This window comes from Rutidosis leptorrhynchoides, chromosome 3 (assembly GCF_046630445.1).
Source record: "Rutidosis leptorrhynchoides isolate AG116_Rl617_1_P2 chromosome 3, CSIRO_AGI_Rlap_v1, whole genome shotgun sequence".
NCBI classification, from domain to species: Eukaryota; Viridiplantae; Streptophyta; class Magnoliopsida; order Asterales; family Asteraceae; genus Rutidosis; species Rutidosis leptorrhynchoides.
The window spans coordinates 474192468-474197029 of record NC_092335.1 but is presented as its reverse complement, the minus strand read 5'-3'; the positions used below and the strand labels follow the sequence as shown (position 1 = coordinate 474197029).

Sequence of the window (4562 nt, the reverse complement as noted above, 5' to 3'; positions counted from 1 at the left end):
TAAAACGAACATATATTTCATAGCATATTCCCTCAATAAAGACAAGCTTTTAGTTGCAATTGTTCTATTTACAAGTGATATTCGTTTAAATAATAAAAGGTGAAGACAAAAGACAGATTCGATGAATTGAAGATGGAAACGACCAAAAAGCTCAAAAGTACAAAGTACAATCAAAGAGGTTCCAATTATTGATGAGAAACGTCTCAAAATTACAAGAGTACAAGATTCAAAATGCAAAATACAAGATATTAAATTGTACGCTAGGACGTTCGAAAATCCAGAACTGGGACCAGAGTCAACTCTCAACGCTCGACGCAACGGACTAAAAATTACAAGTCAACTATGCACATGAATATAATATAATATATAATTAATTCTTAAAATTAATATATATTATATTATATTATAAAAACCGTCGGCAGAAGAAAACAACAACATGTGAGCCTCCCCAGTTGGCCATGCGATCGCATGGCCTGGAGGAGCAAAACTCATGCGATCGCATGAGCCCCTTTTCCAGCCCACATGCCTATAAAATTCGCAGTTTAGTGAATATCAAACACATCTTTTTCTCCTCATTCATCATATGATATATATATATATATATATATATATATATATATATATATATATATATATATATATATATATATATATATATTATATTTTATATTTTAATTTTAATTTTAATTTCTAATAATAAGGGTATGTTAGCGAATGTTGTAAGGGTGTAAGTCGAAATTCTGCCCGTGTAACGCTACGCTATTTTTAATCATTGTAAGTTATGTTCAACCTTTTTACATTAATGTCTCGTAGCTAAGTTATTATTATGCTTATTTAAAACGAAGTAATCATGATGTTGGGCTAAATATTTAAATTTGGGTAATTGGGCTTTGTACCATAATTGGGGTTTGGACAAAAGAACGACACTTGTGGAAATTAGACTATGGGCTATTAATGGGCTTTATATTTGTTTAACTAAATGATAGTTTGTTAATTTTAATATAAAGATTTACAATTGGACGTCCCTATAAATAACCATATACACTCGATCGGACACGATGGGCTGGATATTTATATGTACGAATAATCGTTCATTTAATCGGACACGGGAATGGATTAATAGTCTATGGAATTATTAAAACAGAGGTGAAATTATGTACATGGACACTTGGCATAATTGATAACAAAGTATTAAAACCTTGGGTTACACGCAGTCGATATCCTGGTGTAATTATTAAACAAAGTATTAAGACCTTGTTACAGTTTAAGTCCCCAATTAGTTGGAATATTTGACTTCGGGTATAAGGATAATTTGACAAGGACACTCGCACTTTATATTTATGACTGATGGACTATTATGGACAAAAACCAGACGGACATATTAAATAATCCAGGACAAAGGACAATTAACCCATGGGAATAAACTAAAATCAAAACGTCAAACATCATGATTACGGAAGTTTAAATAAGCATAATTCCTTTATTTTCATATTTAATTGCACTTCTAATTATCGCACTTTTATTTATTATCATTGTATTTAATTGTACTTTTAATTATCGTACTTTTTAATTATCGCAAGTTTATTTTATTGCACTTTTATTTATCGCAATTTCATTATCGTTATTTACTTTACGCTTTAAATTAAGTCTTTTATTTATTTAATATTTTACATTAGGTTTTAACTGCGATTAAAAGTTTTAAAAATCGACAAACCGGTCATTAAACGGTAAAAACCCCCTTTTTATAATAATAATATTACTTATATATATATTTGTATTTTTATAAATTAAAACTAATATAGTGTTAAGCTTGTTTAAGTGTATCCCTGTGGAATGAACCGGACTTACTAAAAACTACACTACTGTACGATTAGGTACACTACCTATAAGTGTTGTAGCAAGGTTTAGGTATATCCATTCTATAAATAAATAAATATCTTGTGTAAAATTGTATCGTATTTAATAGTTTTTCCTAGTAAAATATATGCTATTTCATATACACCTCGCATAACATCAAGTATTTTTGGCGCCGCTGCCGGGGAACATTCTTGCTTAAACGCCGGAAGCGCAACGCTAATTTTATAAAAAAAAAGATTTTTATTAATTTTTAGTTTACTTTTATAAAAATAAGTTTTTGTAAAAATACGTTTTAAATATTCAAAAATATAAAAAGAAAAACAAAAATATAAATATTTTTAAGAGTTTGTTAAATATATAAGTTCTATAAAAGTTTCTTTATCTTTATTTTATAAAAAAATAAGTTTTATTTAATTTATATAAATATATTATAATTATATAAAACAGAAAATTTAAAACAGAAAACTGAAAAAAATATATTAAAACTCGAGGCCCGTACTGTAGCAGCCCGTAACCTGGCCCAAAACCCTGGCTCATGCGATCGCATGAGCCCGAAGGCAATTTCTCATGCGATCGCATGAGTGTGTCTGACACGCCAACAGGAAACCCTATTCTGCATTAATTACGGAGTATATATTATTATTATTATTATCTAAACCCTAATTAGGGTTGTTTTTTAATATTAATATTTAGTTTAAGTTTTTATTAATTAATTTATATATTTAGTTTAATTAGTTTTAATAAATTACAAAATTAATAGTTTTATAAAATGAATAATATAAAAATAATATTTTTATAAAAATTGTACTTTTTACAACATTAAGTATATTTTTATATTTTGTACCCCTTTTTATCGTTTTAGTGTAATTTTTGTATTTTTCGCTCGTATTTAATTTTAAGATATAGTTTTTACCATAGTTATTTTTACTTCTAGATTTTTAAGATTTGCCGTAAAATCCCTTAAGTGCTTTTTCTTTAGACTAAGATTTAGGTGCTTTAGAATTTTGCGACGCCTTTTTAAGTTTTAGTACCTTTTTAAGTTATTTCCATTTGGGATATAGTATTTCTTTTAAGCTTTAATATTTTTAGGCTCAACTTTTAATTCTTAGTTTTTAGTTCCTTTTTAAGTTTCTACGCGCTACTTTCTTATTTTTATTTTTCGACGCCTATTATTTTTCAATCTTTTATTTTTCGACGTTTTTCGACGCGCTCTTTTTCTTTCTTATTTCTCGCCATTCTAGTTTTAGGACATAGAATTTTCTACTTCTTCTCTAAATTTCTTTAAATTACGAAAATTTATTTTAAGTGGTTAAATTGATAGACATCAAAATTTTCTGGTTCGTAGTAATAGTTGGATTTGTACGTGGACCGGGTTATTGGAGCCAAACAGTACTCAATTATATTGAGACCAAACGAATCCTGCCCCTCTGCTGCATCTTTTGGCTATTCGAAACGTGGGCAAAATCAGAAAATTCTATTAATTGGATAACTTATATAATTTTTATTTCTTTTAAAAAAAAAACTAATAGGATATTCAGTGAATGCACCGAGCAAAACGTTCACCACCTTTTGTACGTTCACCACCTGTAACTCGATCAAGACATCTAGCAAACATCGTTGCCGTTTATTTTTCTTTAGAATCGTCATCCAGTCGACCAAGTACTCCAATTCAAATTTCCGATAATCCATTTTTTGAACCCGACCTCACAATTGAGAATCCGGAGAATATTCAGGGAAAATTCATAGATCCTGAACCACTAATCTTTCCTCCGAAACCACCAATCATTCAAACAGAGATTGTCAAGGAACCAACCATTAAATCAGAATCCTCTAGTGATTCAGATTCAACAAATTCAATCATGGAGAATCTGGAACCTCTAAGTATGGAAGACCGAATGAGAGCTAAACGCACTGGCCAAGGTCACGCAATTACTCAACCAGACATTAATGCGTCAGATTATGAAATCAAAGGACAAATTCTACACATGGTGACTAATCAATGCCAATTTAGTGGTGCGCCGAAGGAAGATCCAAATGAACATCTTCGTACCTTTAATAGGATCTGCACTCTATTTAAAATAAGAGAAGTGGAAGATGAACATATATATCTCATGTTATTTCCCTGGACTTTAAAGGGAGAAGCCAAAGATTGGTTGGAATCGTTACCTGAAGGGGCGATTGATACATGGGACGTTTTAGTTGAAAAATTTCTTAAACAATTCTTTCCGGCATCTAAAGCCGTAAGACTTTAAGGAGAAATTGTTACGTTCACACAAAAGCCAAATGAAACTTTATATGAAGCATGGACAAGATTTGGAAAGTTATTGAGAGGATGTCCGCAACATGGTTTAGACACCTGTCAAATAGTACAAATATTCTACCAAGGATGCGACATCACTATAAGAAAAGACATAGATATAGCAGCTGGCGGTTCTATTATGAAGAAAACAGAAACTGATGCTTACAAAATTATTGATAACACTACTTCCCACTCACATGAGTGGCACCAAGAAAAAGATATCGTTAGATCATCTAAAGCAGCTAGAGCCGATTCTAGCCATGACTTAGATTCCATTTCTGCAAAGATAGATGCTGTCGAGAGACGAATGGAAAAGATGACTAAGGATATTCACTCAATACGAATTAGTTGTGAGCAGTGTGGAGGACCACATTTGACAAAAGATTGTCTCAGTATTGAATTAACA

General features: G+C 30.6%; 1 non-coding gene across 1 annotated transcript; it reads right to left on the bottom strand.

Annotated features, from left to right (window-relative positions):
* Positions 1-4100: 4100 nt before the first annotated feature.
* On the bottom strand, positions 4101-4207 carry LOC139903419 (small nucleolar RNA R71). The gene has a single exon (XR_011778239.1). It is a non-coding gene; the product is annotated as a small nucleolar RNA R71 (small nucleolar RNA).
* Positions 4208-4562: the final 355 nt, after the last annotated feature.